Source organism: Chelonoidis abingdonii, chromosome 1 (genome assembly GCF_003597395.2).
Source record: "Chelonoidis abingdonii isolate Lonesome George chromosome 1, CheloAbing_2.0, whole genome shotgun sequence".
NCBI lineage: Eukaryota > Metazoa > Chordata > Testudines > Testudinidae > Chelonoidis > Chelonoidis abingdonii.
Genome location: NC_133769.1, coordinates 125,927,061 through 125,951,043, shown reverse-complemented (window position 1 = coordinate 125,951,043; position 23,983 = coordinate 125,927,061). Strand labels below are relative to the sequence as shown.

The following is a 23,983-nucleotide window of genomic DNA, read 5'->3' as shown; positions in this document are numbered from 1 at the left end:
CACATAGGCTGCCTGCTGAAAGGGCCCATGGCCAAAATCCAGACCTGAAGAGCTACCAGAAAGCGAACATCTCCAGGCTGCCATCCAACAGCAGCTGCAACCAGCTTGTGCTCCATATCCCATGATGCGCAGTGAACACAGACTCGGGAAGTTCTGCCTCAAGGGTTTAATATAAAATCCAAGTGGCATTCCAGGAAGCATCCAGTCAACAGTGTCGATCTCCTGTAGCTGCCATGACCATTCCCGCTCCTGAATTCCTAGCTTTGACCTTGGCTTGATCTGGACTTTACCATCTGACTTGGACTCTGACCCTTAGTATTGACCCTGGCCTGGAACCTGACTACGAATCCTCTGCTACTCCCAGCCTCAGCTTTGCCCTTGCTCTGACCCTTGGCCCTGACTGCCCTTGTTGTGATCCTGATACCTGCCCATGCACATGCAGTAATTTCAAACTGATAGCTATGATAGTGAAGTCTATTTATATTTCTAGTGTGTAGCTAACTCATTAAAAATCAATCCTCTGTTTTTAACATTCAAGTGGCAGAAGCCAGTGTTGTTTCATTTTGTTTTAAATATTTCATAAAAGCTATCCTTTTTTTACCCCTATATTTTGGAGTTTGTTTTTTAATATAAACCATTGGTTTTCAAGGGAAATTTAGTATTTTTAAATCCATGTATTTGTAATTATATAGAAGCTGCAAGATCCTTGTTTGAAAATAAATCTTGCCCTGTTTCTAAAATACCAGGAAATTAATTATATAAAGAAAACAGCAGCCCGAAATCATGGTTTGCCAGGTTAACAGAACCCAAACTTAATTTTAATTTCAGTACAAAATCTACAATTTGTTTAAAAAAATCTTTCTAAATTAAGCAAAATAAAATCTCCTGTCCCTAATTAAAAGGAACTCAAAATCAGGCAAAATGCTCTTTTAGTCAACTATTTTTTGTTACCTTTTCACCATAAAGTTTAAGTAAAGCATAAGCTATGTCCTTAAGCTATTTCTTAATGATACAATATTTCCATATTGAATCCTAAGCTTTAAGAAACTGTTAGTCACAACAAATACCCAGTTAATGGCTTCAACAGTATCATAGTAAATAAAATAATTTGAAAGAATCTATGAAATTAAACCCAGGACCTTACAAGTAACCAAAGAAAAGGTCTTCCCCACCATCATTAGGTGTTCAATAAGACTTCAATGATTCTGTTGCTGAGCTATTTCCATAAGAGCAACCTTTTACCACTTGTTGATTCACCTTCTGCTTGAGTTAGTGTGGAAAAAAAAATTAAAAAGAGGTTAACTAGGACTAGTCAAAAGGCTGGAAAAGTTCAATTTTAATAGGCTTAGATCACTGTCTGCTCAATAACATCTCTACCCAACCCCTCCCGCTGCTGCCCATCATCACCACCACCACACACACACACACACACACACACACACTTGAGCTTCAAGCCGTAAATCTTACAAAGTCAGTCAACTGACAGCCTCATAACATGGAAGAGGTATCTGCAAACAAGATGGTTTCAAACCAATACTGGTGACCCTGAACAAATCAGGGACCAGTTTCTTTTGCAGCCTGCAATTCTCCCCTTCAATCACTTAACTGGGCAGACTGATGCGACACCGGAGAAATACGTTATGTGCGTGCGCTCTCTCTCTTTCTAGCCTTCTCTAATAATTATATTGGTCTGCCCATATATGGAGAAAAGTCCACTGTTTAGATTCACTTGGGGGTGTCAAAACTGCAACTTCCTAACAAAGAAAACTTCTAGCTGTCTCTACTGTGTTCAGTTTGTCGTTTAGGCATTCTTTTCTTATTAAACAAAAACCAGCACCACCAAAAAGCTGATACATTCTCCTTTGATAGTTCTACATAAACAGTCCAAAACTTTGTGACAACACTACTGTAAATTGCAGAGTTTGAGAACTTTACTATAGAATACTGTAGTATTTTGCATAAGAGCTGGTGAGGGGGAAGGTGTGTTTTATTTCTTTGAAGCGCATTAGCTACATCCCCCTGCAGTGCTTTTGCTCAGTTTAGCCGTTTTAGGTTTCTTATATGGCCTCCATTACAACAGCGCGTGCCTCATAATCTTCAGCCTGCGAAGTAGGGAAGTATTACACGATTTTTCAGATGGAAACTGAGGCACAGAGAGGCTAAATTACTTGCCCTAGGTCACACAGGAAGCCTTTGGCAGAGTAGGGATTGGAAGCCTGATCTCTCAAATCCTAGACTAGTATCCTGCCACCAGACCACACTTCCTCTGACCAGGTAGCAAAAATTCACTGAGTAGAACACAGTGGAGGATATAAGGCCACCAAAACGACTAATTGGAGATTCCCTGCTTGTCATCCATAAAACACAAGTGAAAATACATCTTAATCCAAATTTCTTCAGGGATCCATCTGCAGAGATGGGAAGAATTGTTGAGAACGGAGATACTTTTAATTGATTTCCTCTGCTACTAATAGAATAATTTAGTAATATTATTATTACCCTTTATAGCTCCCATCCAATCTTTTCCCTTAAAATGCTTTCAAGGGTGATGCCAGCGGACATACCTCCCTCAAGCAAGACAAAACACCTAAGCGAAGCAAGGCCAGGGTTGGATCAGTGTTCGGATGGGATGTGGTTTACAATTCGTAATTAATTTCACTTTGGTTCTCATTCACTAGTACAATGTTATTCCTTTGGGTAGCAGAGTAGCCTTATTTTAGAAACAATGGCCTCACGACCAGCAGCAGCAGCATGGGTGGGAGGCTCACACACACCTGAAAACTATCTGGGGTCCTCCCCAAAACAGAGAAATCTATATAGGCCAGCCCATGAATAAAACATGCTCTTTAGGAAAACTCTTTCCTAGCGATCACTTTACGTTTGTTACATTTTTGTTACATGGATAAGGACTATCACCATTTTTAAAGAACAGAACTCTGGCTTCAAGTCCCCAAAATCCTGTGGGAAGGGAGAAGGCCTCACTGATGATTTCACAGCTCACAAAGATGGCTAATGAGGTAACTAGCATTGGAATGTGTTGATTACAAATTTCTCCACTGAAACTTGACAAAAATATCAGACTTTATAGTTCATACTAGGTTTGGTAAATCCTGAATCTGGTGTCTAAACTGTTTCCTCAATTCGCCCCTATTTATGGACCTGATCCTGAAACCCCTATTCATGCAAGGAGTCCCACTTGGGAGTGCAAATGAAGACTACTTACATGAACAAGTTATGTCCTGCTGAGAGCGCCCAGAACTGTGAGCCACTGTGTTACCCCTCTGCTTTTGCAAGTGTGAGAGCTTTGCTCCTCCTAAGTTGCATCATCTCCTTGGCACATCAGCTTGTCTGCCTTCTCAGCAAGCTTTTCAGGATTCTGCCACTCTAAACCTTGCCTTGCAATTAACAATCAGTGAACCCCAGCTCCTTAGTTCCCCAGAGACGGCTCCTTGCAGTGTCCAGTCCCTCTCATCAGACACTCACAGAAATTATTAGGTTTGCTGCTTCCAAAGAGACAGAGCACACAACTGCCTGAAAAGTTAGCTGAAGACTCTCACTTCACTTTAATACACAGCACTGAGATGGTTATTTAATAAAATAAGGATGTCTGTTAACAAAGAACAGAGAAGTAAGTGATACTAAACAAGAGAAAAAGAGAGAGGGATGGTTACAAACGAAACAGAAACAAAACACACTTTCTAGTGACAAACAATTTTTGTAGGTTACAATCTTTGCCTAAGCAGTATTCTTACTGACATCAAGTTATTAACGTCTCCAGTACTCCAGGCCAGGGGACCCAACATTCACAGAATCAAAAGGTGCTGATTCCTTTGTTCTCTAAAGCTACGTCTTCACAACCCGCCGTATCGGCAGGTAGCAATCGATTTCTCGGGGATCGATATATCGCGTCTCATCTAGACGTAAAAATATCGATCCCTGAACGAGCTCCTGTCGACTCCGGAACTCCACCAACGTGAATGGTGGTAGCGGAGTCAATGGGGGAGCCGCGGACGTCGATCCCGCGCCATGAGGACGGTAGGTAACTCCATCTAAGATACTTCGACTTCAGCTACGCTATTCACGTAGCTGAAATTGCATATCTTAGATCGATTTCCCCCCTAGTGTAGACCAGCCCTAAGTGATGGATAATTAGAATGTCTGTCTGCTCCCCTTACCTTACTCTGTCCATCGTCTCTGCCTCAAGAGCCAGGATGGATTCCTGAAGTGCAGACTCTGTTCTCTGGTGTGCTCTCTAAGCTGCTAATTGTTTAGCTTGAAGGCTTTGTTTACTGTATATGTAAAATGTTTTTTCATTGTCTTTTGCCAGTAATCAAGCCAGTCAGACAGATAAATACACATTCCTTTGTCTTGGGCCAGCTGAGTGTAGGCTTTGCCTCCCAAACACATTTTAAGAACATTATTTCCAACACACACCTAAAACTCTTTGTACACCGCCCATACATACATCACACAAGGATTCTAGGGACCAACATGTCACCAGTTTACATATGATACCTTACATGACACCTTTTAGATATATATTATGACAACTGTGATTAGGGTAATGAATGTGTCAGGCCTGATAGGAGTTAGTCTGGTGGCCCCCCCTGCCAGTTGGCATTGAGGGGCTCCCAGGGTCACACAAGTATTGTAGGACCAGAACCAGATTCCACCATCTCTCTCCTCTCCTATAACAGAAATCAAAGTCAGAATATATTGACAGGTTTTCCTTAGGAAGCTGGCAGCCTCTTCATGATTTTAGGTTGCTTTTCATTTCTTTATTTAGCCACCCACTTGCTTCCTTTCCTGGAAATCCTTCTCCTACCACTAACTTGAGCTAAGACATAGCCATGCCACACAATTTATGCTCCACCTTTTTCCCTTTCACATTTTCAACTTTCTCCCATTTTGTCAGGCCACTTGATCTCTTTCCCATTTCCCCACTGAGCTCCAAAATCTTGAGGACTAAATAGGATTTTATGCTAAAAAGAATAACGCCCAGGAGAAGGCACATCAAGATGATGAGAAAAGCATTGTAAGAAAGGCAATGCATGGAAGAAGGAAGTCTCAGAACCTGATTGTACAAGGCAAAGCAGCAAGAATGACTAAAGCCTATAGACTGTAAAAATCGCTTGCTGAAAAGACCATTTTTCAAATGTCCTCAGCCCAGGATGGCCATTTGCTGCTTTGAACTTATTTAATAACATTAAGCAAGAACACTTAACTATCTAAAAGAAGGATCAGTGGCATAAATCAGACATCATTTCACATATTTCAGGATCAAAGCTGTAAAACAAAATGATTTGTGAAGATGTCTGAACAGCTTTAATACATCATAGTCCTTTTTGAAGGATACTTAGGCATATTAGTTGACCAAATGATGATTTCTTTGAGTAGTTGCAGCCAAAAAAGAAAAGAAAATTGAAACTTTTCATTCATGAACTGCCTTTGCCTATAACCTTGATTTATGTATAACACCAAACCAAATAGATATACAGCACTGTGAGATCGAATTATGAAAATTAAAACCAGGAGAGTGAATGGATTTCTTTCAAATGACCACGTCTAGCTGAGTGGGTCAGCACAGCAATCGTATGGTTAGTGGTCAATGCAGGTTAAATAGTAGACATGGGCTCAGCATGCAAAGTTTGTGATGGGGAATGATCTGTAGTTTTGTTTGGCTCATTAAAAAGATATGGGCCAGTGGTAATGCTTGGTTATGGATCTGTATTTTCCCCAAAGCTCATTATGGTTTGGATCTGGGATTTTGGTTCAGCCCCATCTGTAGCTGCAAATAAGGCTGCAGTCATATCATACCCCGATTCCAGCTATGATCTGAGACTTTACATTTCTAGGGCAGGAGCGGGAGAATGGCTTGGATTTTACAGACCGGTAAAGTAGAATCGCAAATTACTTTAAAAAAATCCATTCCTTTTCATTAGCTTTGAAAATGTAAACTAAATAAAATAATAAACCCTGGGACTGAAAGTTTGTTTGTAATTCTTCCCAGAGATCAACAATTATCCAGACATCCAGAGAGGTCTAGGAAAAAAAAAACAACCACCCATAGCCACAGGGTCTTTGATTTCTGGGGAGAACCCAGTTCACAACATTGCCCTCATGGTGATCACTGAGGACACTAGGACTGCTACAAACTCCTTACTAGCTGGCTGTGTCGCTCTGAGCTAGTGCCTCTGGTGGGCAGTTAGTATTACCTATGGTCACACAGAGGGGCAACTCAATACTGTGGAAGGTGACATCGGTGTAGTTTTGAAACTTTCCAAACTATGGTCTGTGGGGAGATGGCTGATCACATGATGCAGTAAAAAAGAATGGGAAGGAGACAAGATCATTCAGTTTCTGTAAAATATGGGAACCATTATTCTCAAGGCTTAGTAGGAAGACTGGGCATTTAGTAATAGACATGGTCAGACATATTGTGCCCAAGAGATGATTAACACACAAAACACAAATCTTCTGGTTTTAAATGACAGATCCCAATTCCATGCCCCCTGTCTATCCACACCCACTACCCTACAAACATGAATGTTTAATGTTTTATAAAAAGCCTTTTTTTTCTGACAGAGTAATTTAAATGAACTGGTTTAGAGTTGCTGCTCTAATTCCTAGTGTAAAATTGTCCACATCCTACAGAAAATCATCACCACAATTAGCATTAGGTGGTCTCAGCAAAGAGGCTAAAGACTGAGTGGTCCCCATAGAGGTCAGTAGACTAGCATACACTAACATTAACTTAAATAACCAACCATGCCTGAAAAAAAAAAATCAATACCCTCGAGAAGAACATCATTAATTCTAAACTACAGCAAACTAAAAGTTTGTTTTAAATTTTAATTACTGATATTAAACTTATTATTTTATCATTTAGATTAAGTGTTGTTTTCCCAGGTTCTCATAACAGCATCTATGACTATTATATCTGAGAGTTTTTAATGTCTCTGGCTCAGTTAGGTGGATTTCACAAATTCCCAGGCTTCTGGGAAAGGTGAGGGCATACAAATTCTGAGCAGGGATTCCATGAAGTTAAAGACGTATAGACTTTCACTGAATCTGGTTTATTATCTTCTGTAATATTTAGTAGCTAGTATTAATGTAAAATCTTTTAAAAAAAATCTTTACCAGCAAAAAAGGAATATGTAACATTGGTTGTTTCTATGGATTTTAATTGATTTTTAATCTGCGGATTGTAGACTATAAATATATGCTCAAAGTGCACACAAATGCAAGTCAATAAGAAGTTTTATTACCTTGCTTTCAGAGAATTATAGCAATGATCGAAGGACTCTGAAGCACACACAGGCCTACAGTCTGAATGGTTTCTCTTCTCTCCACAGGTTGTTTGAAGACTGTTTCTATAAGGGCCCAATTCAGACAGAATTTACATTTGACTTCCGCACTACGGAAGACTGGCATGGCTGCAAAAACAGTGTTAACATAATTTTTTGTCAAATAGCACCCTAATTCACCGCAAAGGCAGCCAACAAAAGTTCTTGTGAACAGCACACTCATTCTATAAATCATTTCACAGAGTAACAGAAATGTTTTTGAAACAGATTATCCTTCCCCCCCTCCTCAAGCAAGAGGGAAGGAAGGGGTTGTGTGAATAAAGTCAATGACTGCCCACTTCTTTTCATTTCTTTAAATGAAGTAGTGTTTATAGTTTTAGACACACACACACACACCCCAAAATCCACATGCACGCATGTCTTTCTTTATATCCATTGTCTTTCTAGCCAACTGATCACACTATGTGTGCAATGGAAAATTGAAACACCTGAGGTTCTCTTTGCAGCTGCTCCTCCATTTCTTTCACCTTTCTGTACACCCCTGGTTTCTGTCTTTCATTTGAAAAGAAATTGACAAATAAATCAGTTACCAGAGAGAGAGAGAGAGAGAGAGAGAGAGAGAGACTAGGAACATAATAAATACCCTGCTTTAATGTGAATCCAGGAAGCAAAATGCAGAGTGTCAGGAGGGGAAGTAGCAGGAGGACTGCTTTGCAGTTCCCATCTCTTTATCTTCCCTATTCATGATGTGGTAATTGATGAAGGGCTTGCAGCATCCAGGACCATTGCACCATCAAAGGCCTAGAGATTTTGGACAAATACTTGAAGTGCTCAGAACAATCCTCTCAAGCCTCATTCTCAGGCCAAACCCTTGGGATTAGATATTTATGCTGCTCACCCTGAAGAAGATAATTAATAAAAACTATGGGGCTGATCCTCTGCTGGTGTAGACTGCCATAGCTCCAATGAGTGGAAGAAAATTGCCATTCTTTGGGCTGTCATCATCAAAATACTGCCCATTTTCTGCCATTTGATCACCTAGTTATAAACTGATTATCAGAAAAGGGTTTGCATATTTTCAAAAATAAAAATGAGCCTCATCTACAGTTTTCTTAGTGAAATTGCAAATAACCGTACTTTATTTCCAGGGGTTTGGGATAATCTTTTTCTGCCCATTTGTTTGCATAAAAAATGGGAACCCACGTACTGCAGTTCAAAACCAATACCAGCTCAACACAAGAGAAAGAGGAAATGGCAAAAAATGGTAGAGATCTTACATTTATACCCGATATGGGACCTGTCATTTTGAAGGACCGTTGACAGTTTTACAATATACTATATATGCCCCCCACACACACACACCTCCAAATCACTTCACTTTCCCTTGCTGAAATATAGTCCCTTCTGAGGTGAAGTACAGCATATAGTTAACAGAATACTGCAGCAGTATGATTTTATTTTTTTTAGGGCAATAAGTAAATACCACCTTATCCAACTGAAATTGCAGAATAAACTTAGGTAAGCAGAATAATAACTACTCAGGTTGGAATTTTACCAGGATACCTTTTCTGTCAAAAATGTTGAGGGTTATTTAGTGAAAGAAGCGCATTTTTATGTATCATACAAAAGACCTTCACCATTAGAATGCATCTTAGCACCATGTTAGGACATGTTAGAATTCAGTAAAGCACTTAAGTGAATTTCTAATGGTAAGTACAAGAGTAATCCACTGAAGTCAATGGGATTCTTCCTTATATGCTTAAAGTTATGGGCCAAAGTATCTTGCTGAGTCAGGGCCAAAGGCTATGTATGATTCAATATTCTTGAAGCTAATGAACTTCAACAATCATTGGTAAAAACCTTTAGTCAGTACTTCATGGAATCGTCAACAACCCTTCCTAAGCAACGTCACTTGCAGTGCTCCCAAGCAAAAAAAGAAAACAAAGAATAAAACAAATCTACAGAACTCCTGGAATGAACCATGAAAGACACCTAATATTGGAGCTGACTGAAAAATGAATAATAATAATAATAATAATTTGCACTATAGTAAGAACTAAAGACCCCAGCTGAGTTCAGGGCCTCATCACACTGTGCTCAGTCTGTACGTAAAGTAAGAGACAGTCTCCATTCTGTCCTAACTGCAAATAATATATGTTCAGAATTTAGCCTTTTCCGGAATAAGAATTTATTCTGATTTCTCTTGAGTATTTTGTTATTGATGCCTATCTGATGAATAGTTCCAACAAACAAATTTCAGCTTGTGTGCTCTTGGAAAACTGTTCACTCTGGCTTACTATGTGTGTGGTATAATTGGTCACCAAAGTCACATGACATTGTTTCTGATCCATGATTTTATAGAACACACATTCAAAAGGAAAATAGTAACGGCAATTGTGACAGATTTTTTCAGGTAAATGAGAGTGTGCTAGAAGTCATTAAACTTTTAAGGTTCATGGTCTTTTTTATGAATACCTGGAAGCTACCCAAATCCTCATAAATGATTAACTTGATGTCATAAATAACAGCAAATTAAACTCATGAACTTTAATTACAAAAATACTTGCTGATTACTTTCTGTGTTATTTGATCATCTCAAGTTGACATCCTGGTGTAGACTCAGAAAGATCCAGGCTTTTATTACAATATAAAATGAGTGTGGCAAGGTCATCAATCTTTTTTTCTGTTCTGACTACAAAATAAATGCTTAAAACCACTAGTCACTGGCTCATAAACCAAACAATTGAAATAATGAATTCAAATATGCTAATAGGATACACTGGCTCACTGTTAATTATTTAATCCATAACTACATAATATTGTACTGAATTATTTTTTCCCCTTTTTACCTCTGCTAGGAACTGACAAGTATAAATTTCAACACAGTCATTTGGAAAATTGCCAATATTTTAAAGAACTTTTCTTTTCTTTCTCCCAAGATACTATTTAAGAGAAATCACTATTTTAATTATGACGGTTCATCTGTCCTTGATGGGAAGGATGAGGGAGGCAGAAATTGGCCACTTATAGAAATAAATTCTACTGGGTCTTAGCTCTTACTGACCGATGGCCTCATGCACTGAAACACATACACAATTATAAATAAAAAACTATAACACCCTCCCAAAAAGACAGAGCTTATTCTCCATCAAACAAGATGTGCTTGAAGAAAGTGTGGCTTGTAGTGGAGATGGAAAAAAATGACTTTTGAAATGTATGATGAGCACCTGCTCTTCCATATTGTCTGTTCCAAGCAAGACTTCTTTTCTCTGATTATGCCAAAGGTATTTGACAGAAAGATGCTCCTGATTGCTCTTTATGTAATACCCACAACTGACTTGTATTAAGCTTACCGTTTGTATTTCTATATTGTGTTGTTATGATGATGAAGCACTGTAATAAGAATTAAATTTAAAGTAATAATGTATGTTGTAGGATTTGTTAAATCATATATGTTGTGACAAAGTTCCTCCTCTAACTTGGTGGGTCCTGCACTTATTGGCAGATTTGCTCACCTCAGTGATCTTCCCCTCTGGTGGAACCCACAGTCTGGGTCAACTCCTCCTATGTCTGATCAGGAGTTAGGAAGTTTGAGGGGAACCCGGGCCCACCCTCTACTCCGGGTTCCAGCCCAGGGCCCTGTGGATTGCAGCTGTCTATAGTGCCTCCTGTAATAGCTGCGCAACAGCTACAACTCCCCGGGCTACTTCCCCATGGCCTCCTCCAAACACCTTCTTTATCCTCACCACAGGACCTTCTTCCTGGTGTCTGATAATGCTTGTCTCCTAAATCCTCCAGCAGTACACTCTCTCACTCTCGGCTCCTTGCCTTCTTGCTCCCAGCTCCTCACATGCCCACCACAAACTGAAGTGAGCTCCTTTTTAAACCCAGGTGCCCTGATTAGCCTGCCTTGATTGACTGCGGGTGTTCTAATCAGCCTGTCTGGTTGGGTCTAGCAGGTTCCTGATTACTTTAGAGCAGCCCCTGCTCTGGTCACTCAGGGAACAGAAAACTACTTATCCAGGGACCAGTATATTTGCCCTCTACCAGACTCCTGTACCCCACTAGTCTGGGTCTGTCACAATACATACACACATACACACTTTACTATATATATATATATAGGCAAAATTATCACAACAAAGTTACATTATTAGTTGCAAAGAGACTACTTACACATGTACAGGATATATATTTCAGATTATTCTACGCTGTATGTGAAGTTATAGAAAGGATGTTCTAAACTTTATTAGGTGTAAAAATGTCTTCTTATAAAACAAGGAAAATTGTTTAGATTAATACAAATAAATTGCTTGTTGACTGTTTTGGACAAGCAAGACCCAAGCACTTGAAAAAATAACAATTTGGGTAGGGTATAATTTTAAACTTGCTATAGCGCTCTTGGTGGCTGTGAAATCTCAGGGATGTCATTCAAAGTACTTGAAAGCTCCACCCAAGCACACACATATACAAACAGAACAAGGAGCCCTGGCATGGTTCTCGCTGATGATGTGCAGGACTGAGAATCAGAAGTTCTGTTACTGGCTCTGTCAGTGATAACTTGTGAAGCCCTCAACAAGTGACTAACTCTTCTCTGTACCCCAGTTTCCCTATCTGTAAAAGGAATATTCTAGCAATTACTCACCTTTGAGATCTATGAATGAAACTTCCATATAAAGTACTAAGTAACCCCTACATAATTTTAGCCTTTATCCTTCAGTGAGTGCCACATGGGTGGATCTTTCCAACCATGAGTTCAAAGGGCTCTACATAAACACAAGAATGCCCAGATGGAACAGCAGAATCCAGGCTTGTAAACCAGCATGCAGGTTCACCAGATGAGGAAGGAAAAAAGAAAATCACAATTACAGTTCTCGTTACATCCCTTTCCTCAGCGCTTGCTTTATTTCCAGAAACAACATTCAAACCAGAAAAATTTGACTCAAACTGCTGGGTAATCATCATCTAAGGGCTTTCCAGTTTCAGACAGTTGAGAGGAGAGAAGACACATCCTTTCCATATGGAGGCCTCCTCTGTACCAGCCCCTCCTCCCCCCCGCCCCGCCTTTTAGAAACCCACCCAGATCAGGCATGTTATAGGCAGGAACCCTTTTATGTGCTAGAGAACATTTACCCCTTGTCACAGAGTCTTTGTTACAATCTACTCCAAATAAAAGCAGCAGAGAATCCTGTGGCACCTTATAGACTAACAGAAGTTTTGGAGCGTGAGCTTTCGTGGGTGAACACCCACTTCGTCAGAAGCAGACGTGCGTCTGACGAAGTAGGTATTCACCCACGAAAGCTCACGCTCCAAAACTTCTGTTAGTCTATAAGGTGCCACAGGATTCTCTGCTGCTTTTACAGATCCACACTAACCCGGCTACCCCTCTGATACTCTACTCCAAATAGACTTTCTAAATCAATCATGTGTTCACCAGTAAAGTCCTTACCAAACAAGTCTTTACATTGAGATAGTTACTTCAGCATTGTTTTACCAATTAAAATATGCTTTAAAATTTTCCAATTTATCTTCTGAAATACATTAGAGGTCCACCCCTTCTGCCCTCACTCCCTCCAGACACACAATTTCCTGAAAGCAGGAGAGAAAGTGAGTTGAGTAACTTGGAACAGAAACTGTTGCAGCAGATTGTGCTGGGCAGAAACAACAATAGTCTGTCTAGAGAAGACTGGTGCCAAGGGTTCTACTAAAATTAGAAAATGGGAGACAGTATCTTGGCTCCTGTCTCTTGCCGGAGACAAAACTTCAGCTCTCACTGCAGTTAAGTGATAGCAGTTTGATTTCTGCCTGCCCATTCCACTATGCTACCCTAGTTTCAACAAAGTACTTTGGCTCATCAGGCAGTAAGGGTCACACCTTTTAGTAGTAACCTGATACAATAGCTTAAAAGTCAGTGGTTCTCAAATTTCTTTTGCTGGGTCCCCCTTTGAAAATACTTCAGGTTGTAATGACCTCCCTTCCGAACTGTGACAACCAGCCCCCCATATCCTGCCACCCTTACTTCTGTGCTGCTGCTGGTGGTGGCACTGCCTTCAGAGCTGGATGCCCGGCCAACCGCCACTGCTCTCCAGCCACCCAATTCTAAAGGCAGCGCAGAAGTAAGAGTGGCAATACCACAACCTCCCTACAAAAGGCTTGCAACCACCTGGGATCCCCAGTTTGAGAAACGGTGGCTTAAGTGACAGCAGCTGAAATTCTTAGGGTATGGCTTTAGGGCAAAAGGATGACCTACTTGAAAAATAGAGAGAAAAACAAAAATAAATCTAGGACCAATACTTCTTGAAAATGGGTCAAAACCTCAGAAGACTCAACAAAATTGAACCTTTCACAGTAAAATTCAGTGTGAAACAAGACACATTAATAATGCACAAAGTTACACTTATATCTACTCCTGGGGGAAATCTGCACTAAAAAAAAAATCTGCAAAATTCTGCATATTTTATTTGTCAAACTAACATGATAGAATCGTGTCAGTTTCAATTATTTTGGTAATTTATTTCAAAATATCTGTCAGCAGGTATGTCTGTAACAATACAGACCAAAAAAACCCAAAACACATTCTCGTAATTTTTGTTGACAAATAGATTCCTTACTAGGCATATTAATACAGAAGTTTTAGTAATCCATTTAAATTACAATATAGAAGTGTATTTCCTGCACCTGTCAAAAGCAGTGCAAAGGCTTCGGAGTGTCACAGGTAATGCAGGAGGTGAAGGAGAGGGAAGGACCCTGGAGTGACCCTGGAGGGTTGTTGGGGAGAGAAGTATGGAACAGTTTTTTTGTGGGGGGAGAGTCAGGATTGTTAGGGAGTTGGGGAGCCTCCCCCATACAGACCCTGGCTGATCGCAAGCCTCTTCCATTCAGTCAGGCACATCTGCCCCTGTCCCTGCACCCCTTATCCTGATGGGTCCCTGCAGCCTCCTTCCCTATCCCCATGTGTCCTTGCAGCCCCCTAACCCCATCCCCAGAAGGCCATGCACCCCCACTTCCATTCAGTCTCTGGCTCAGTGCTGTCACCTCACTAGCTCCTGAGCCCAAGCCCCAGTCTGTCGTCCCCTACTATCTACTCTAAACCCCATTCTGTGACCCCCTCCCATAGCCCCGCATGCCCCACTCTGTCCTCAGCTGGCTCCACAGGCCAAGTGTTATGATGAACAACTTCTTCTGGGGAAATTTTGTGCCACTGCGCGCACACACAATTTTTTCCTCCACAGAAAAGACACGCTGCCCCAGAAGCACTGCAGTTCCACCTTTTGCCCACCAGAGGCTGCTGTGGCACAAGAAGAGCCTGTTTCATTAATGCTGTTGCCTGTTCTGGCAGCACAGTGGTCACTGGTGGGAGAAAGGTGGAACTGCAGCACGTATGGGGCAGAATGTATTTTCTGTGGAACAAAATAAAATTCTGCGGGACACATGAATTCTGTGCATGCACAGTGGTGCAGGATTCCCCCAGGTGTATATATCACTCCTTCAAACAGAGAATCTCAAAGTAGTCTTATACATCTTATTTAAACCTCACAATACTCTTGAGACATACATATGAGTTCTTTTGTAAAAACCTATTTATCCTCATCTCGTATCTATATGCCCCCCATTGCCATACTTAGTGCCTCATAATCTCTAATGTAGTTATCCTCACAACATGCCTGTGAAGCAAGTAAGTGCTATTATCCCTATTTTACAAATAGGGAACTGAGCCACAGAGAGACTAAGTGACTTGCCCAAGGTTACAAAGGAAGTTTGTGGTAGAACAGGGAATTGCATTTTGGTCTTCCAAATCCCAGGCTAGCACCATAACTATTCAATCACTTTTCCTTTTGATGCTTTCTTGCATTCCAAATATTATGCAGTGTCCTGTAGCTATCTGAAACAAATGAGGACCCTGCAACTGAATACATACAGGTGAATCCCTGAGCTTGTTCTATGATCAGTGTAAGTGCTCAATGCAGGGACCTTGGTTTATATGTATTTTGTAAATCTCCATGTCCACTACTCACACCTCACTGCTATCACTAGTATAATGTTATTACTAATTATTATTAATACATATATTTTATAACAAATGAATGAAGGTGAGGATTTTCAAAGATGTGTAAGAAAATGAGGCATCCAACCCAGTGAAATTAAATGGCAGTTACTTCTCTTAGGGTCCTTTGAAATTCCCAGTTGAAGTGATTGTTGAAGTGATTTTACCATTGTCAGACAGTGAGAGTCTGTGGAAGAGGCAGTGAAAGAACACAGGGACCACAGCTCTCAGTCCCCTGTTGTAACTGCTAGGCTTTACTTCCACTCCTATTAAAGTTTCATAATAGATAATTATGCTCTTTGATACAACAGAGAAATCCAGAACTAAATGTCTGGAACGTTGTGATCTTTCTTTGCTCAGGGCATGAATACATGTAACAAAATGTCCAAGTTCAAGGTCGGAGAATTTACTTTAGTTCAAGGTCGGAGAACTTACTTTCTGAAGAAAATCAAGCTTAGCATTTGCTTTCCTTTTCCTCTCTGGCATTGTTTAAATTCCTTAAAATAAACAATTATGTGGTAATTTGGAAGTTTTGCACAGCATGAGCAGCGCTGAAACCACAAACAGGAAATAAAAGCTAACTTTTTATTTAGGTTTTTTTTAAAAATAAAAGCTTTTGATAAAATAAGACACCTCAGCTTTTTCTCAGTTACATCTTGGTGAAGACACGGACTGTTTGGCTCTATTTACCCTTTCTCTTTGAAGTTCCCACATTGTTGTGGTTTACTACCAACAAACATTTTTAAAGAATGGCTTTTTTATTAAAGCTGAAATGTGGCGTGTTTACATAAAGCGAAAAATAAAAACATGCTCTTTACCCCACTGTTTTAAGCTGGGCTCATAAATCAAGCCTGCAGTGTATGAAACTATCTATTAGATTGTTATATTACCACAAAAATACTGGGAAATAAAACACTTGTTCACAAAAATATGTAGCATACAAACCATGTTTAAATGTTTATTTGGGTCCAATTTACCCTTATTTTGGCAGAAATGAAAATAAAGCATTTTAGGCTCCTGAAAATGACAATATCGTGTTATCTAGGTAAGTAACCAAAACCATTATTGAAATTCTGATAGCATTTGCTTTACTGGTAAAGGAAAATTACCTGTAATGCATAGTTTAAATAATTACTTTTAAACAAAAGCTTCTTTTCCACATTGCTTATTTATCTTTCGAGACCAACTCAGCAGGGCTATGTATTTTATTAAAATTGCCTTCAGACTGCTAATGGTGGGGTGTCTGTTAGCACAGGAGAAGCGATGGCAGTTTGACTCCTATTCCTAATATTGGGAGTCAGTCCAGACACTTAAGAGCCAGAACTCTGCTGTGCATTTGACTATGTTATCAACACTTTTCTTGCTAATGATACTGGTGACAGCATTTCAGTATGATGGGTCAGATTTAAACTGGAAAGCTTATAATTGTGCTTACAGTAAAAAAAAAAATTGAAATCCCTTTTATTGGAGCTTCAGTGTGTGCTGAGCCTTATGACTAGGAATTATTTTGCAAGTCCTTGCACAATAGTCTCCTTTTTCTCTCTCTCTCAACCCTGAATAAATGGGCCTATGGTAGCAGCTGATATTCCATATACCATATGAGGAAATGGTGTTAGCTACTCTATGGTGAGTTTGTGTGGCAGATAACCAGCAGATAGCGGTCTTCAAATACTTGAAAGGTTGCCATAAAAATGATGGAGAAAAGTTGTTCTCTTTTGCCACAGAGAACAGTACAAGAGGCAATAGGTTTAAACTACAGCATGGCAGATTTAGATTAAATCTCGGGAAAAACTTCCTAACTGTAAGAACAGTAGGGCAATGGAACAGACTGCCCAGGAAGGTTGTAGAAGCTCATTCACTGGAGGTTTTCAAAAAGAGGCTGGATAGCCATTTGTCTTGGATCGTTTAGATACAATATATTGGCAGGGGGTTAGAATAGAGGACATCGGCCTTCGCTCCAACCCTATGAATCATCCAGATAACTTTCTGGTGGATCTTGTTTCCCTCAGAGGAAGCCACATTAAAAATGCACTGTGAGCTAACAGTGCTAAGTAGTAAAAGTCCTCCTTCAGGGAAAGTTGTACAACAACTGTGCCACACACCTGGATCCGAAAAATCCTCAGCATAATCTCATATTCAGTATGCAGGAATAAGAGCATCAAATTATTTTTGGCCACTAATGTGTATAACCATCCCATCATGAATGTCAAATATGTGTTCTCTCTTTCTCAAATATATGTTTAACATCTCATAAAAAAGCATTTAGAATATTCAAGAATAAAAAAAGATTTTTCACAAGTACCAATATGAGGCAAGCGCTATGAATGCTTTCTATGTTTCAGAACTGAAGAGAAGCTGTTTGATTTGGTCCATAAGGTGGTCCCTTCCCCACATTAAATAGCCAGCTTATGCCCTTCAGAGAGAGAGATGCAATGATGAAGATGCCAGAGCAGTGCCACAGGTCATTGCATGAGGCCCCGGAGATGAAGTAGGAATGTTCGGTTCATCATGTATACCCAATACCTTAGTGAAAATTTGCAGTTTCAGAGAGATCACTGGAGATTTTTTAAAATTTGATTTATCTTTTTTTAATGAAAAAAGTTAAAATAAATATGAAATTTTTTTTACACCATTTGTGACCCGCCTGATTTTCATAGGTACTATGGCGCCCAAAACACCCCCCCAGCCTTCGTGGGAGTTTTATGTGTTCACTACCTCTGAAAATCAGCCCAAAGGTGCATTGCTTAAAGGTGTGCATTTGCTCCTCGAACCTTCTGTTGACTATAAAGTGTAGAAATGGAACATTCATTTGCAGATTTGGTATATAACCAGCTTTTTAAAATGTGGGTGGTATTAGGAAGACGACAAAATGTAGCTCTTAACTCATCTTTTTCTAAACATCAGGTTTTCCCCTTCCACGAGAAGAATTCCTTTATTCTTTGACCAAAATAATGGGAAAAGACATACAAGACATCAACAGACATATTTAAGCTGGAAAGCCAAAAAAAAGGGCAAACCTTTTCAGAAATTCAGGTAAATTCTGCTCTGTTTTCCCAAAAGGCAAGACTACACAGAGTTCAGTTTGACCAGCTCTACAAAGGTTGGTTAGAATTCTTGATCCAACAGACAAGGACTGGAAGAAGTGACTAGAATTCCCACAGGGAGGTATGAATGAAATGCTTGAGCTACTGACTGCTGAATCAATTACCTCCATTATCTGATTTTCAGACAGAAAATCATGCTCCTACCAAGGAGGATAGCTGTGTGCAAGAAGTAGATTAAGAAATACAAGAAGGTTTTCAGACATCCCTTGTCTGTGGTGGGGGCAGCACAGGGATAGACTGATCTTCAGCATGGATTTGTCAGATGCTTAAAAAAAAAAATCGGAAGGACTATTAACAAGTGTGAAGGATCATCCGGAAAGCAAGCGAAGATTTGCTAGTGGGGAAATGGTCAGGAACAGTCTGACCTTAACTTCAAAAGAAAAAAACAGCTATGCTTGTATACAATTAGCTCACTGACAATCCTGATGGGGAACGAGCTCGTCAGCAATTGAAATACAATTTCAAAAGATAAGGAATAGTTGTCTGCATCATTTTTAATGTTATGCCATTTCTCTCCTATCATACAATACTCTCCCTGCCACCTTTATACCTCCATCATCTCTCACCTTTCCCTAAGATTTTTTTTTCCCCAGGAATATTTAACATTTGAGTGGTTGTCTATTCTGCTCTTATATTTCGTACAGCCAGCTGACTATCACAAACTTTACACTGATTGACAGTTTTTAGACAATAGGATGCCTAACAAGCAGGGGCATTCCCAAAAACTAAGGCTTGTCTACACAGAAAGTTACTGGGCAGCAAACCTAAATGTGAGTCTCACACCAGCTTGTCAAGCAGTAACACTCTGTGTGAACCCTGCTACAGCACAGTGGAAGTCCCAGAATGTCGCTTTCCTGCCTAGTAAGCTGGTGTGCTATAGGTTCACACCTAGCTTGCCATGCAATAGCTTGCCTTGTAGACAAGCCTTCTGTCTTCCAACATGGTAGTGGACTGCACTCTTTTTATTGTATTGAAATTTTTACAGAGACTAAACACAAGAGAAATTAAAGCCCTGTATGCAAATTAAAAGACACAACTCTAAATATTCAGGATGCTACAGAAAATAAATGATGTGCAAGAATGGGGGCTTCCTTTCTCTCACACCTGCACAACAAAATACATGAAAATGTTGTGAGCTTGCAGATTACCAGTCTAGAAGTTGTTTTCACATTGAGAACTTGATGGAGGGGAAGTAATATTCCTCCTAATTCTTCTCCCACTCCCATCACACGCAATATAGACCTACATTTTCAGGATCACAGAAAATACATCTGTAATGCACAATGGGATCATACTGGCCTGAGAGAAGAATTTGTCTGAGTACGTTAGTATTTACCAAACTAAAAGTCAAACCTCACCCAACACGCACTCTTGTTCTATTTATCTTACATTCACATCACAAAACCAATGCACGTGGTTCATCAGTCATGCAGCTCAAAAGAGAGCTGAGGCTGGAATTGCAAGGTATTCTGCAGGCCAGGACAGAGGTGCCTCAACGCAGCTACACGAGGAAAGCTTGTGCAACCATACCCAGCTAATGCTGATGCTATTCGTCCCTTGTTTTCATCAGTTCAATAACAAAATTATAAGGGGAAAAAACCCATAAAAATGCATGTCTTATTTGGGAAAGGTTAGAAAACATGTTTGTTTAATGACTTTAAGAGGAACCTCCCGACCTATGCAGAAAAAACAAAAAACCTTTCAGTCTTTGGCTGGCTGATGAAAAAGAAATACAGCCAATTTCAGTAACAGGGTTCAAATTCCCTGTGGTGTCATCTCCTTTCTTCTGTCATTAAAAATAAAACCGCCATCTCTTCTTAACGCTACAAAGAAAAGAATGTGAAATTGAACTACAGGTGTATAAATATAAATGGAATATATTTGACTGTAGCTCTTCTCCGCTCTTCAAACATCACTTGTCTTGGCTTAGGCTGTAAGCACTTTGGAGCAGGGATTGTCTCTTCATATGTTTGTACAGCGTACATGAGGCCCAATTCTGACTATGGCCCTGGAGCACTATGGTAATATAAATATTAAATGATAATTAAAATTCAAGATTGATAAAAAGAAATCCCCCATTGTAAAAACAATTGTGTGGAGGGGCAAGTTTATGGTCACTTAAAGGAAAATCTGAAAAGGTTTTTTATAAATATTTTTGTGTGGAAGGTAGTCTGATCAAAGGCTGTAGAAACAGGAAGCTCAAGATTTTTCTACAGCTTGACAGTTCTTAGCAGACATCTAAACTGAAATTACACAGAAATTATGAACCAATACCAAAGTGTATGACCCAACAAACATTGATAGATAATGTTGACCTGGTATGAGATGATGCCTGATGACAGTAGGTGATTTTGAAATTTCAAGCTTCCTAGGAATCATTTCCAAATTTAAATGAGTAAATACAAATGCATCACCTACATATATAACTTGTATAAGGGTATCCTTAAAGACAAACAAACAATCTTGAAACACTGAAATACAAAAGTTTCAGCACTGAACATTTTGCAGTTGGAAAACTATTTCTACAGTTCTGTAGCCACTTGACTTTAGACAGCTTAGTATTTTATTTTGTTTGTATTGTTGGGTTTTATTGTTATAGTTGATGACCAAAACTATTTCTGACTAGGAAATTATTTATTTCTCTATCAACAAAGAACTTCTCTTGAACTTTAGGATGGAACCAAGTTGGCTTTATGTGCCTTTGAAATCTCAGTCATGGGAATTATTTATTATTTCTATAATGGTAGTGCCTATGAACCCCACAGAAAGATCAGAGCACCATTGCGCTAGGCCCAGCATGGACAAGAAACAAAAATTCAGTCCCTGCACCAAACAGCTTACAATCTATATTTCTGACAGGACACAACAGGTGGACACTAATGGACTTACAAATGTGATAACATTAAATTTTAGTGCTAGCCTGCATCTCATGGATGTCTGCACATAAAACATGTTTTTACAAGTTTGTTGGTGGGAAAGCAATCAGGAATTCTTGTTGTCACAATATGCTATGAAGAAGGCATTTCAGCATCTTATTCCATATCCTATGATAGCCCATATCAGGTATTCCTAGATCAGAAACTTTGCACCTTGTTTATATATAAAGTACTGTCTTTTAAATCAGGGCCAAATCCTGCAGACCTTACACAGACAAAACTTAAGCCTGCTTTGTCTGAGTAAGGACTAAGAAAAAAAAGCACAAGACATGTATAATAGGCAGGAGTGTTAACACCACCTATTTATTAAGATTGCCCAGCACAACCATTTATAAGACCCTACTTCAGTAGCTTATAATTTTGTCAAGCTTTAAGCATGGGAGGAAAGGAGGATTTTCCATGGTGAGTGTCTGCCTCTTCCTGAAATTATTTTGCAAAATTTCAGCCAAAAGTTCAGTCGTTTTTGAGAGCTAGACTAGTAGGAAACATTGTTCTGTCTCGGTTAAAAAATTCTTGAGATCTTTTCTTTGAGAAGCTCTATAGCTCCCATTCTTTGGAGCATAAACATGAAATCTGGCAAAGTGAGAAGGGAGTGGGCTTCTTTTGAAAATCAGGGTTGTGTCTTTTGTAATCTACGACAATCCACCCAAATCTGAGGAAGTTATAAGCCTCTGGGAAAAAATTACAGTTCGCACCTGCACAGGCAACCCTAATTCTGGTATTTCCTAACTTCTGAGAGCTTGACTTCACAACCTTATGAATGTTTATTTTTAACATAGTTTTTTGTGTGCAATATAAAGATAAGTGCTGTATCATGAGTGTATGGTTTGTCTCCTCCACATTAGTTAAAAAACATGTAGAACAGGACAAGAGACTACTGCAGTGAACTATAGAAATGATACAAGGAACTTGTTAAAACAAAATGTAAACAGCAAGCCAATTACCCACACAACATAGATAAGATATTTGAACCATGCCTCAGTCTAGGAACCGCCATTCTATCAACCTGAGTTAACTTAAACGTCCCTTATTACCACAGTACTTGAGCACTTCACAATCTTTAACGTGTAATACAAACACACATACCCCTTGAGGTAAGGAAATACTACTACATCCACCCCCCCTTTTTTTTTTTTAAACAGATGAGAAACTGAGCCACAGAGTAAGAGTATGGCTACAGTACAAGCGCTGCAGCTACACTGTTGCAGTGTAGACACTTGCTATAGTAACTGAAAAGATTTTTCCGACACTGCAGTAAATCCACCGCTTGAAGATTGTTAGCTAGGTTGATTGAATTCTTCCCTCAACCTAGCAGTTGCTACACCTGGGTGTAGATTGGCTTAACCGTGTGTCTCGAGGGGTTAATTTTTCAAGCCAGTGAGAGACTTAGCTAGGTTAATCTAAGTTTTAGGTTAAGATCAGGCCTAAGTAACTTGCCTAAGATCAAACAGAATTCTGGAATAGGGAATTAAACTTCAATCTCAGGCCTTCCAGGCTAGTGCCCTAACCATTGGTCCATCCTTCCTCTCATTCAAGAGTCAGCATTCCAAAAACAGGTATTCAGAAAGCAGGAAAAGCTTTGTTGTTATACAAGTCTTACCTGCTGGGTCTCCCACGTTAAACGCCACCACTCCTTCTGTTCTTTATATTTTCGTCTGTTTGCAAAACTGGAAGGGGAAAAAAAAGAGGAAAATGTGTCGAATTACAATTGCACCATGAAAACAAGACAAAATTCCCTGCATGCTTGAAATGCCCCATGTTTTAAAGAAACTACCTAAGGAGAGCAGGCCTATACAAAATAGTATGAAAAAGCTCCTTGCCTACATAAGCGCATCCACCATTACTACCAAAGAGGAATTGTACTATCAGTAACACCACAGAGAATTTATTTTTGCAAAAGCCACATGTACACAAGACGTCAGAGCAGGGGGGTTCTGGAAGATGGGGAGAGAACGTCATGATCCTAAGAGACAGGCAGAAACAGAGAAAAACACACAGTTAGCCTGGGTAACATCACACTTTTCATACTGCAAATCTCCCATCAATTGTGAGGATCTATATGTATCTGGAGCCTGATCCAAATCCCAAGGAAATGAATGGGGTTCTTTCCACTCACTTCAATAGAAACTGGATCAGGCCATTAACTAAGTTATATCTAAGGATGAAGCACACAATATGCAAGAGATCTTCAGTGCAAATGGGAGGGGAAACTGAAAAGAACTAGTTCTGAGTAGGAGGTACAAAGAAAATATAGCAAGTAGGACCTCAATTCATCAAGGTGCTTCAGCATGTGTGGAACTGAAAGCACACAGATAGTCCCCACTGGGGCATAGTTACAGATGTACATGGGAACCTTGCTGAATGAGGGTCTAAATGGAAAAAATTGACCTGATACAAAATCAACTGAAGTCAATGTAAAAACTCAGTGATTTTAATGGAGTTTGGATTATACCCAAAGAGGTAGGGGAGAGAGGTAAAGTGGGACAGAGAAAGAGGAAGAAAGAGCAAAAAAAAAATCCAAGTAGTACAAAAAGAGATGGGAGAACTAGAAGCAAAGGGCCATTCTACTCTTAGACTGATGTAAATCCAGAA

The 23,983-nt window shown here is 39.7% G+C and overlaps 1 protein-coding gene across 1 annotated transcript in view; it reads right to left on the bottom strand.

Annotated features, from left to right (window-relative positions):
* The window catches only part of SOX5 (SRY-box transcription factor 5), an 881,700-nt gene that overhangs the window by 575,630 nt on the left and 282,087 nt on the right, over positions 1-23,983 (bottom strand). The window contains exon 3 of the mRNA XM_075069816.1: positions 22,992-23,058. The gene's annotated coding sequence lies outside the window, so the exon portion shown is untranslated. The remainder of the gene's footprint in view (positions 1-22,991; positions 23,059-23,983) is intronic.